The sequence below is a fragment of the Scardinius erythrophthalmus genome, assembly GCF_964197995.2.
Source record: "Scardinius erythrophthalmus genome assembly, chromosome: 3".
Taxonomy (NCBI): domain Eukaryota; kingdom Metazoa; phylum Chordata; class Actinopteri; order Cypriniformes; family Leuciscidae; genus Scardinius; species Scardinius erythrophthalmus.
In genome coordinates, this window is record NC_138223.1 from 32,746,822 (window position 1) to 32,760,247 (window position 13,426).

At 38.7% G+C, this 13,426-nt stretch overlaps 1 protein-coding gene across 3 annotated transcripts in view; it reads left to right on the forward strand.

The window, feature by feature from the left end:
- Positions 1-6,871: 6,871 nt before the first annotated feature.
- The window catches only part of vwa10.1 (von Willebrand factor A domain containing 10, tandem duplicate 1), a 43,296-nt gene continuing 36,741 nt past the window's right edge, over positions 6,872-13,426 (forward strand). The window contains exons 1-2 of one of the 3 annotated variants that reach the window (XM_081360460.1): positions 6,872-6,956; positions 11,367-11,452. The gene's annotated coding sequence lies outside the window, so the exon portion shown is untranslated. Of the gene's footprint in view, positions 6,957-8,182; positions 8,256-11,182; positions 11,205-11,366; positions 11,453-13,426 lie in introns of those variants that run through there. The other 2 variants (XM_081360459.1, XM_081360461.1) reach the window with 2 other exon arrangements.

Sequence of the window (13,426 nt, forward strand, 5' to 3'; positions counted from 1 at the left end):
TCTTAGCGCTTCGTCCTTCTTGGGTACGAGGAAATAACGGCTGTAAAAGCCCGAATCGCTCAGAGACGGATGAACCTGTTCTATAGCCCCCTTGCACAGCAGCTTTGCTATTTCTACTTGAAGCAGGTGCGCTGCATCTGAATTCACCTTCGTCTCCCTCTGCGCTAAAAAACGCGGGGGACGGCGAGCGAATTGAAGCGAATAGCCGTGTTTTATGGTATTCAGCACCCATTCTGACGCACCTTGAATAGCTTCCCATGCTTTCGCACACATAGCTAGGGGTCGAATGGTCTCTGGGTTCAGAACGCCGCACTGCGTGGGATGGGGAACCTCTATCAGAGAAGATGGGGCGGCGCGCGCCAGCCAGCGATCTCCCGATGGCTTGTGCAGCAGTTTTAGTAGCGCATAGTGAGAGGTCCGTCGCGCTTCTCAGATCCGTGACAACAGCTTGATCTGGGCCCTTCTCATCCAGTTCGCGGAGGAGATCGGCTTGCAGGATCTGAAGCACAGCCATCGAGTGCAGGGCGGAAGCAGCCTGGCCGGAGGCAGCAAAAGCGCGGCCGGCGAGGGCTGAAGTTGTCCTGCAGGCTTTGGAAGGCAAGGCAGACTTTGAGCGCCATATGGCGGATGGCGGGCAAAGGTGCGCAGCCACAGCTTCCTCTACGGACGGGATGCCGGCGTACCCCTTTTCAGCGGCCCCGCCCACCTGGGAGAGGGTCGAGGAGGTCGAGGTGCGGAGTCTCGCGGAGAAAGGAGCGTTCCAAGACTTGGAAAGCTCTGCGTGGAGCTTAGGCAGGAAGGGTGCTGGCCTAGAGGAGGGTGCTTGGCGGCGGCTAGGCAGGAAGCACCTGTCGAGCCGTTGGGCGCAGGCTCCTTTGGTGGGGACCAATCTAGTCCCAGGCGATCGACCGTTTTGGTGAGGAGGCGGAGGAGTTCCGCGTCGACACCAGCACGAGACCGGCCAGACTCAGGCGTAGAGGAGACGGAGTGGTGAGAACCCGACCACTCCTCGCTGTCCGAGGCCAGCAGAGAGCAGTTGTCGTTGATAGCGGCGTCATCTGCTTCATCCCCTGAGGCGACGGCAGTGCGGGCGGAAGCCGGCAGCTGCGCGTTGGTGAACTGCGGGGGAGAAGGAGAGAGCGAGGCTCGCGGGAGGGGCTCCGGCGAGCGCTCAGCTGGTGTATCCGGCTCAAGCGGCCTTAAAGAGCAGTGTTTCTTCTTCCGCGGCCCGGTGGCGGCAGCCGGAGAGGGGGGAGGAGCATAAAATAGTGCGAGTCGAGCCAGCAGGGTCGACATCGACATTTCCTCACACAGATCGCAGCCGCCCGTAGAGAGGGCGAGGGCTGCATGTATGGAGCGAATTATGTGCCATAATTTAACAAACAAATCCAGCATTTTGCAAACAAACTCAATCTACTTTGCAAAGGAAAACTCGACTCACAAACAAACTCGATCCGCTTTGCAAAGGAAATCTCGACTCGCAAACAAACAGAAAGCAATGTGCAAGCACAAAGGTCACAAATGCGTGCAGGCAGATTTTCTCACAAATGCGCCCAGCCAGGCAGATTTTCTCACAAATGCGTCCAGGCAGATTTTCTCACAAATGCGCCCAGGCAGATTTTCTCACAAATGCAGTTGAGCAACTTCCTCTTCTAAAACAGTAGATGGCGCTAAACTATAGGCTAATTTAGCGCTAGTCTCCCGGGAGAAGAACTGATTTGAAACTTTCCTTTGCCTACAGCTGAGGAAAATGACCGGTGAACGGGTGTGTTTCTGTCTTATTTGATCTATAATTAACCTTTTTGAGATTTTCTCTTGCAAAACGTTTATTGCATATCTAGACAGAAATCCACATTAGCACTTAGTAGCACTTCACTCTCTCTAGGATCGGGGAATCTGTAAGCTGAAAGATCTGCCATCTTGTTGCTTTTTGTCATTTTTTTCTGCATCGGACTCATGTGAAATTACTAAATTAGTGATTTGCAAGGAGGCCAGAACTGGGGTGATGTGCTCACGCTTCCTAGTACCAGTTAAAAGGCGCGCTGCTGCGTTTTGCACCAGCTGCAAGCGTCTAAGAGATGATTGTGGGAGGCCGAGGTAGAGAGAATTACAATAATCCAGCCGTGATGTTATAAAGGCATGGATAACTTTCTCAAGGTCATTATAAGATAGAAAAATAAATATTAAAATATTTTTGGATCATTTTCAGTTTCATTGCCTGGAACATCTAGGGTCAGAAAAGAGGATTCCTTCATTTAGCATGACTTCGGGGATAGTATGTTCATTTATTTATGTTCAGGGTTGATCTTTGTGATATTACTTGCAATAGTAAATTATAGGCTAAACAGTAAAAAATCTCACCAACCTACCCGTTTAACTTTGAAGAAAGAGGCACCATTGGCATACACTGCAACAGAAAGCTGGAGGTTCCCTGCAGGAGTGCTTTGTATAATTGGCTGACTATTGCATTTTCTGAAAAAGTCACAGTGTGGGCACCGTTGTTCAACAGAGCGGAATATGCCAAATACTTTTTTCTGTACATTGGTAACACGTTGACACACAGGGCACTGCTCAAAGAGCTGCAGCAGGCAGTTTCCATAAACAATGTAAGTTGCTGTCTTGTGAACCGGCTTTGAAGACTCAAATCTATTAGAATAATAAAGAGTTACTTAAATAATTTCCAAATTCCACATAACATAAAAAGACAAATTTATACTATCAAACTGATTGCAATCTTGAACAAAAAAATAGTCTTGTCACTTGCGTCACATCTGTTGGCTCAGTCAAGGTTGTGACAGAGTCAGCTGGATCATATGTGGAATCGATAGGCTCTTCCACGTTCATACTTGAGCTGGCTCCAGAAGGGTGCTCCTCTTCCTGCTCTAGCTCCAAGCGAGATCTCTTATTTGGCCTCTTTATTGGTGTAGATGATAGCAGTGGTATTGACTGCCCAACACCAATATCTGGGTATAATATAGTTGTCTGTGTGCCTGTTACATAGTTCACATTTTAATACCGTGTAGTAATATAAATAAAATAAAAAAACAACAACAATAAATATTATTACTGACAATAACGCAAAAAATTAATATATGACTTCACACTATATAAAATCTGGATCAGCAAACCTGTGCTTTTATAGTGCAGACGTAAAGTTTTCATTGAGAGCTGGGTGCCAACTGTGCACAGTTTATTTTGGCTGGCCACATGTTGCACCATGTCCAATTCTTCCGATGTGCTTGCCTATACAAAAGCAAATAATTGATCAGATTACATAATTTATTCCGGCGTAATATTGAAAAACATCCATTAGAGTATTTATAGTCTTGAATCATATGCATTTGCAGGATGTAAACAATATTTTGTAGGTATTGTGTTACCATTCATCTTCATGCAGTTATAACTGTTTTTTTGTTTTTTTTCCATTAACGTTACTTCTTAACATCAGTAACAGACACCATTATCAGTAACAGGGGCGGCAGTGGCTCAGTGGTTCATGTAGATTGTCTACAAACCGGAAGGTTGGTGGTTCAATCCCCGTTTCCACCTGACCAAGTGTCGCCTTGCATGGCTGACACCGCTGTCGGTGTATGAATGAGTGAGTGAATGGGTGAATGTGAGGCAATATTGTAAAGTGCTTTGGTGGCCATTGGGTCTGTGAAAGCGCTATATAAATGCAGTCCATTTAGCATTATAAACCATATACAAAAGTAAGCTTAGTGTAGTATTACCACTTTAACTTTAACACCTGTGCTGTGCTGTGTAGGCCTACACATTTTTTAATAACACCATAACGCGGTGTTCATTATAAATGTGGGATTATGAATTATATTGAGAACGTCATATATAGAAAACATGCCATAATGTACCCTGAGTGTAAATAGCCGCATTCATAATGAAGCGTGCAGCAAGCATATATATTTATTAATATAAAGATTAATATAAAGGTTAATAAAACGTTAGACTCACTTGTTCTTCTGGAGGTTCAGCAGGAACACAAATGGTTGGTACTGATCCTTTTTTGAGGAGCAGCTTTTTAGCAAATCCAGCTTTATACTGACCCTCATTTATAAAGCAGTCTGGTGAAAAATGATTAGCGCAAACATACAAACATTCGTGTTGATCGTGGGGAATATTCCCTTCAAAAGCAAAACTCAGCCACTGCGTTTTCAGCGGTTCTGATTTAGGAATAGTAAAATGACTGCTGTGCTCCTTATTGGACCCAAAAAAGAACACCACAATCGCTTGGATGCCATTATGCTCATAGACAGTTCTCCAGGGTATCAACAATGACGTGCGGACTATGATTGACAGAGCGAGGGTGGGACTGTGTTGAAACACTGCTGTCAATCAAAGATCGTAGGAGGGGCGTCGATTTTGTGACGTCACAATATCGAACAGCTCAATTTCAGAGAGGGTCAAACATATAAGGAGATTAAAAAAAAAAAACACTGGATGGATTTTTATCATTTTATGATGGTTGTGTTCAGGCACTGCCAACACACATTTCAGTACAATCAGCTTGTAAAAGTGCATGTACCATTATATGACCCCTTTAAGGTATAAAAGAAGATTGTATCTGTTGCTCTGTCTCCTTTTATTCTCTGGCTCTCTTTCTTGAGGCACTATTTCTTTGGCTCCTCTATTCTTTGTCACTTACTCTCTTCTCTTCTCTTCTCTCTCTCTCTCTCTCTCTCTCTCTTTCCTCTTTTCCTCTCTTTCTATCTCTCAGGTAACATTTTATATGCTGGGTACAATTAATGGTATATGTTTTTATCATCTCATACATCTATTTTGTTACTATTTTAATTGTAACCATAACCTTATTTTCATTAAACCCTTTCAATTACAAATAATGTGCTAACTAGTTATGACCGCCGATATAGCGATATAGCGATATAGCGAATAGCGAAAGCGGTCATATAGGGATTGTCAAAGTGTTTTTTTTTTTTTCTCGTCATCTAACTGATTTTTTCGTCAACGATACCAGGGACACCGAAACACCGGGGAACATGAAATTTGGTGGGCATGTAGCCCCACTAGACTTCTACGGAAAAATTTCGTTTGGTCCCCGGGGGCCACTCCCCCCCCCCCCCTGCGCTGGGCCCCCCCAAACCCAAAATAATGCAGTTTTTCCTAAATAACTACCTGAACCGTGGCACCGAGGATGAATAATTTTTTATGGTATGTTGGTCTACTAGACTTTTACAGAAAAATTTCCTATCAAACTGAGCCAAAGCTTCTGGCCTGGTTGCAAAGTAGTAGAGTTTTTGACTGCAACAATAATAATGTAAATGATGGGCTATATATTAAATGTTCTAGCCTAAAAATGTTAGACGAGCTTTCTTCCAACTTGCCTTCTCCATCACGAGTCACGACGTGTGTTCACGCGATGTTGTTGGTTACCTAGTAACGAACGTACGGTGGCCGAGAATGTTCCGTCAACTTCCGTGTGTTCGCGCATCTGTGTTGCCTTGTAACGAACGCAATCTGGCCGAGATACGTGCTGGCGGCAAGAAACTTCACTTTGTGTGCCTGCGGCTCGTATACAACGTTATATATAAAGCTCGCAGGACAACTTGGTTGGCATTGCTTTTTCAGCGTGAGAAATACACGGTGTGGCGTGTGAACTGGTTGAATTGCGTGTGTCTCACGCCCAATGCGTGAGACTTGAGGGCCCTGCCCGAATTAGACGTCCCGTATTTTGGGCCTAATTTATTTGTCCCGTGCGTGACCTCCCGTGTCCCGTTTTTTGACAAGCTGATAAACCACTGACTGATACAACAGCAACAGCAGTAGTGCTGACCACGACACTTGAGAATGATCACCGACTCCTGTCATCATCCAATCACAGTTTTTTTAATCACTGTTTTGTAAGGGTGTCACGATTTCGATTTTGTATCGAAATCGATCGAAATTAAACCACAACCTCGATCATCGAATTAAAAAATTGAATCGTCGATACTGCCACGCCCCCATGTCACGTCCGGTCGGCTTGCAGAACAGGGTAGGGTTGCACCAGCCGTTCGTAAGTTCTTTCTTAAATTGGAACGTAAAGTCCACACTAGAGGCTTAGTAACTACTAGCTAGTTTGTAACTAACTCTGAACTTTATTCCGTTGCACCATTTGTTCGTAAGGCAGAACGTAGCTAGTAGGTCGTAAGCTCTCCGTAAAGTAATGCGTAGTCGCATAATATGACGTTTAGCCTCGGTTATCCAATAGCAGCCTTCAAATACGTGAGCAGATGTTGTGTTGAAATGCTGTGAATTTCAGTTTATCCTTCATTCTTTTGCCTCACGTTACTAACGGTAAAAATAAGTTTCCATTAAATACGATACTTGATCATGAATAGCATAAGTGTTTTTATATGTAACATTCAGAAACTGTATTTGAAATTAAATGAATAAGGATAAATAAATAAATATTGATACAAAAAGCATAAGAAATTACGTTTATTGATTATGACTGATATTTGACATGCACACCATGGACCGATGCACACAGCGACGTGCTGTTTAGGATGGGTTTGTGTTAAAGATAGCCTCTAACAAAGTAATCTTTTCACATAATGTTCTCTCTCTTAAAATGTAAGCAAGTGTAAATGTCTGCATAATCATATATGTATTAAGAATTGAAGTCTGTCAGGTAAAATAATAGCTTATTGATGAAGTTCAGTGTGTTTGATATTTTATTCCATCCGTTACTCCTGATCGGAGGCTGCCGTAAATATTTAGTTTAAACGTAGAGTTACGCTTCAACTAAGTTTAATGGTGCAACGCAAAAATATTTAGAAGTGCGCAAGTCGTAACTTGGTGTCCATTTACGTCAAAACTAGGCTAAGTTATAACTTACGCCCAGCTGGTGCAACCGGCCCCAGAAGTCAACTAGAGCGCAGTGCAGCACCCGGAAAGTTTAGAGGGACGTACATGCTCGCAACGGGGCTACTTGACAAGAAGTTCGTAAATCAATATTCTTCTAACGAATAGAAATAACCTTATATAATGTATCTATCTGTCAATTATGTGTACAGTTATGTTCAGAAAGGACGCGCAAGCGGTTGCCATGGTAATGAACAGCCTGCTAGTTAAAGCGAATGTATAATATTATCCTGTTTCTGAGCCAAAATGTACAGCGCGCGTTATATTTTCTAAATCCAAACAATTGGCCACTGAACCAGCTGATAAAATCTTCATTTGATTCAAAACGTGATTACAACTTGAAGACGCTCAAACTCGATCGTATTTTACTGATACAAAAGATGCGCGCGTGCACACGCACCGAGAGGGATCGCGGTTCACCGGGCTATGGTAAAATAATGTTACAAGGTGTGTATAATTTAAACTACTTAGTCAATGCTAACAGTAGCTGCTGTAAGGTTTTTATTACTGCTGCTCTCCTTCTAGTCACTTCTGAACCTTTCTTGATTAAAGCTCCAGGAGACGGGTTGCCAGATATCACAAAAAGAGCAAAACAAGCCCCTTAAAAACGCAGTATAAGCATGGCAAAACTTTACCGGGGAAGGAACACATTTAAACCACTAGTATTACTAATATCCTATACAATTAAAAGGAAGTAACTAATTTATTATGAATAGAATAGTTCAATATAAAATATTCAGATACTATAAACTGAATGATGAAGTGAAACAATAACATGAGATTGAAAAGTTATTCAGCAATACTTTCTTTAAAGTTTAATTGCACATACGAGTTGTATTTAATATTAATCAGTTGGGGGCAGTTCATCTAAAAGTTGATGAGTGTGTTTTGTTTAATATATTTAGCTATCAAAATGGTTTACCAAATAAATCATTTACCAAATAAAAGAAAAAGAAAATCAAACAAGTTGAAGTACTTTTCATTTCTAAAGTAGGCTATTTGGGTTTATTTATTATACATAGAGCCCTTTCTGTCGATTTCTCCAGAATAGCAACTATATTGTGAAATATATTGTTACTGTGAAATAAAATGAGTCATATCGTGAAAAAAGAATTTTGGTCATACCGCCCAGCCCTAGTCTAGTCTAAAACTGGTAGCAACCTGTGCTTAAAAAAATATGTATATATATATATATATATATTGTAAAAATCGAGAATCGAATCGAATCGTGACCTTAGAATCGAAAATGTAATCGAATCGAGGATTTGGAGAATCGTGACACCCCTACTGTTTTGAGACAAATCATTGTTTGATTTGCGAACATCCTCTGCCGTCTGGTCGCTTCCGCTTCAAGCCGGACTCGTCTCACGCAAACGGTAATTTCCTTTCACTGTCCACGTTTTGATTTCGGCTAATCAATTTTGGCGAATGCAAACAACGTGATTATTGTTCATGAGTCTAACATCCAGCCACGCAAGAAAACATGTAATCTACCTGAGGGAATAATATGCTCAAAAAACATTTCTGATTATTATTAATGTTTTAAAGCTTTTAGAAAGTACATAGAAAGCTTTTGTAACATTACCTTAACTGTCACTTTTGGTTAATGTAATGCATCCTTGCTGAATAAAAGTAGGCAATTACTTTCTTTATTTTTTTTTCCAAAAATAATCTTACTAACCCCAAACTTTTGAACTGTAAGCCTAGTGTATAATGTTAAAAAAGCTTTCTATTTTAGATAAATGCTGTTATTTTGAACTATGGTTTGTTTGTAATGTGACTTTTTTCATGTATGACATTAAAATTATTTAATGAATTAAATACATAAATAGGTTAAGCAATACAAATGTGTTTATGTCTGATAACCTTTTAAACACAAACTTAACTGCAGACACTGAAATGACGTACACTGTGTGATACAGTACAAATATTTTGAGTGTCCCTCATTTTCCTATAAATAACCACGATTGTCCCGCATTTTCCTTTTCTGAAGTTGGCAACCCTTAACGGTCACACACACACATGCAGGAATACAAACAAACGTAAGCATGCACACACACTGACATCCACACGCACAGACACACACACACATACAAATCCACATGCACAGACACACGCCACGCGCACACACATGTACGCACGCATACATACACACACACACACACACACACACACACACACATACACAAACACACACAGACATGCACATACTACTACTTTTTTTAGGTATATACATAAACACGCAATACAGCCAAATTGCTCCACGTCATTTATTTTTGTGGAAAGCCAGTGCAGGCCTGAGCGGTGGACCGGCGGTCATATTTTGTACCGCCATGCGGTACATCTAGTTTTGATTTGGTATTGGCTTTGAAGTGCCACCAATGCAATACAATATTGTGAAGCAACACTCTCACATATTACTCTATTGTAACTGTGCTTATTACCGTCGTTGGTATAAGTAGCAGTGGGTGGTAATAGACAAGAAATTTACAGTTTTCTACAATCTTGCTAATAACTTTTCTTTAGTAATTTGGCAGTCCTGCAGCCTGAACCCATGTAGGAAATCCACCCTTACACCATCTTTACTTGTCAGGTTTAAAAGAGTCTTTGTAAATATTTAAGAATGAAGGTTGGGTTTACTATTGAAATCTCACTCTCACTTTCTGTAGTATGTGAACAGGTGTGTTTGAGACTTGATTTGTGGGTAAGCTGTGGTTTCAACAGTAATGTAGTAACTCCAGTAACTCCTGATCTTGTTTCAGAAGTTTATTAAAGACAAAGTTCATATCAGGGACAGCAGTATTGTATAAGCCTCTCCTTGGCTCAGGGGCTTCACTAAACTCCTGCCACATGAATGAGCAGGTCCAAATCTGCCTTAGAAAATCTGTCAACCTGTGTGTTCACACATAACATTACATTACAGAAAAATAATCTTATGGAGAATGTTGATTTTTGTCTTAAAGCTGAAGTGCACATTTAAGATAATGGGAGTTTTGGTCCTACATTAGATCTAAATTTTCAAAGCAAACTGAAACCTCTCTGTTTTGTGGTCACTTTAAGATCTGTCATTATGAAAGATGAAAATGCATTAACTAAACATTTAGTCAGAATTTAGTTATTTTTCAATTACTTGATTTGTCCTGTGACAACTGGGTTTATGTCATCTAATTACATTGCATGACCTTTTCATTTAACACATTTAAAACTGAAGTATAATTATCAACCTTTTTCTTAATAAATTCAGAAATTCCATTCCAGTTCCTTTTGGGGCATGAAATAAAATGACAGAAAACATTTCTAATTCAGTCACCTCAAAAGCATTATTGTGATCATCGGGCAATTAAAAAGTCTCATATTAATCTTCATTTTATTTCTAATATGCTGGCTGAACATTGAATTGTTAGTTGTTTATGTAGGCTTGACTGTTTACATGACAACTTTCATTAAAAAATAATATTTGGTTTCATATGCTGTGGTGTCAAAAACTGTGTAGAAATGTCAATCTTCATTTTTATTTTCTTTATCTTATCTGGCAATAAAGCTGTTTTATTATGGTCTGTGTGATTTGTAAGTATCATGCAGAACCGTTCTAAGACCAGCAGGTTGTGGGGAATGAAGTCAAACTTCTTTCCAGGCCAAGCTGCCTTCTTTTATCTTATCTGACATTTAAACAGTTCATTTGATTTGATTTCTAAGGACTGACTGACACGTCCTGATTTTGCAGGCATGGTCCTGGGGCAGCATGTTTTGTCAATCCTGGAACAACAATTCTGTTATAACCCAAACTCTAACCATAATCTAATCCTTAAACTGGAGGAAAATTATAAATCAATAACAATGATGCACAAGTCCCTAACCCAGTCCTAACCCTAACTCTAACACTATCCCTCAAAGTGTTGGGATGGTTGTTGTTAGCACAGACTGTATTCAGGGTAACACGTTGACTTCCGTTGTTTACACCAGATAGTAGAGGCCGGGTTTGTTGTGTTCAATATTTATAGTAAAGGATAGAATGAAACAACCAGGGTTATTGTTAAAGAGTCAGGAAGTATAAAAAAAGTGCATAAATTATAAATCAATAACAATGATGCACAAGTCCCTAACCCAGTCCTAACTTTAACACTGATTAGTTGTTAGAAATATTGTTCTACAACCAACAAGGACCAGATCCTTCTTAACACCATCAGGGTGTGGGGGAATGAAGTCTGTCTTCATTCCAGCCCAAACTGGTTTTGTTTGCAGACCTGATTAAGCATGTGTTACTTTCTTTTTTGCTTCCATTCTCATAACTCATCATTATTTAGGGGTTTCTGTAGGCAAATATAGTAAGTCCAAGTGGTTTACCATCATTATTATTATTTTTTGATCCTTGAATGGGTGATTTCATTTTTAATTATAAAATGAAAACAGGTTGTCTTCATTGTTGTTAATCATTTTTGGAATCACCTTTCTCTTATCTGCCTGGCTTAACAAGATTTCTATTGCAGATTGATGTTGACGTCATTTGTGAAAGGATATAAATATACAGATGGAACCTGAAAATACATTCTTCTCAAGAAAAATCGAACACAAGGTAAAAAGATTCATCTTTTTTTTTTATTATTTACTGAGGACATTGCATGGTTGAATACAAGGGCATAGTTTTGGTTTGGGTTGAAGTGTGAACCGTTTTAGCGGGGTCCCAGAGCATGTTCCCTATTGAGGTTTATTTATTTGTTTGTTTGTTTATTTATTTATTTTTGAAAAATACTTTTGTGGTATCATCCACACATGCAAAGTTTGTACATTGCTGCAATAAATTAACAGCCTAGTTAACAATTACTTGCTTACAGGATATATGATGTAGGCCTATTTCATATATTTTTAAGCACCTAGAACCTTAGCAGTTTGACAGAATGTTCTAATTCAAAATGCCAAGCAAGTCAAACTAACTTTGCTTAACATTTGCTATACTGAAATTGTTTAATTCCTACTTTCTCTTAGCCTATCTATCTATCTATCTATCTATCTATCTATCTATCTATCTATCTATATATATATATATATATATATATATATATATATATATATATATATATATATATATATATATATATATATATATATATATACAGTGCAATGCACAAGTGAATACACCCATGCTAAAGTTGACTAAAAAGAGTATATTTTGGAAATTGAACTTAATGCCTTAATTTAAAAAATTAGGAAAAATCCAACCTTTAAGGACACCAATTTTCTTTGTGAATGAATAATGTATCGTAAATAAATAAATGTTCTTCCTTAAAATACATGGTGCATACTGCATAAGTGAGTACACCCCTATGTTAAATTCCCATAGAGGCAGGCAGATTTTTATTTTTAAGTATTTTTTATTTATTTTTTTAATTAGTATACTATGCATCCTGATAAATTCCCTTGGCCTTTGGAATTAAAATAGCCCCACATCATCACATAGCCTTCACCATACCTAGAGATTGGCATGGTTTTATTTCAGATAGCCTAAAAGCTAGTTTGATTTGTTTTGAGAGATGATCTTATGGAAAGTACCCCATGCCAATCTCTAGGTATGGTGAAGGCTATGTTGGGCTATTTTAATTCCAAAGGCCAAGGGAACTTTATCAGGATGCATAGTATCCTAAAATCTTTTTTTTTTTTAAATACTTAAAAATAAAAATCTGCCTGCCTCTATGGGAATTTAACATAGGGGTGTACTCACTTATGCACCATGTATTTTAAGGAAGAACATTTATTTATTTACGATACATTATTCATTCACAAAGAAAATTGGTGTCCTTAAAGGTTGGATTTTTCCTAATTTTTTAAATTAAGGCATTACGTTCAATTTCCAAAATATGATTTTTATTGCTCTTTTTAGTCAACTTTAGCATGGGTGTATTCACTTATGCATTGCACTGTATATATATATATATATATATATATATATATATATATATATATATATATATATATATATATATATATATATATATATATATATATATATATATATATTTATTATGTTTCTGAATTCCTTCTAATTGTTTATTTCCTACAGTTTATCATGCTCTTAATTTCCCATCTCTTGGAATATCTGAAGGCCAGTTTTTTCCTATCAGTCATCATTTGAATATATTTTTACTCTTGCTCTTGATTCTAACTTGTGCTTGCCCTTAGGAAAATGTACCATAGTTCTTGTAACAATAAAGCAATAATTACAGGTCAAAACCACTGATGGCTCCTTAGTTCAGTAGGCAAAAGTTGACTTTTTTATTTATTTATTAATCTATAGCATTAGTTATGAAAAAATAACAGCCTAGACACTTCAGCTACAACATGTTGTAATATAAATATAGTGTCAAATCTATTCCCATAACAGATTATATATTATAAATTCTACAAGATAATCACAATTTAACACAATAAACTAGTTATTTAGAGCTTTGACTCTAAACACCGGTTTCACCAACATGTCTTAAGGTAAACCCAGATTTAAATGCATGAAAGTAAATTGCACTGACATACAGTATCTTAAAATATGTCAGCGCCA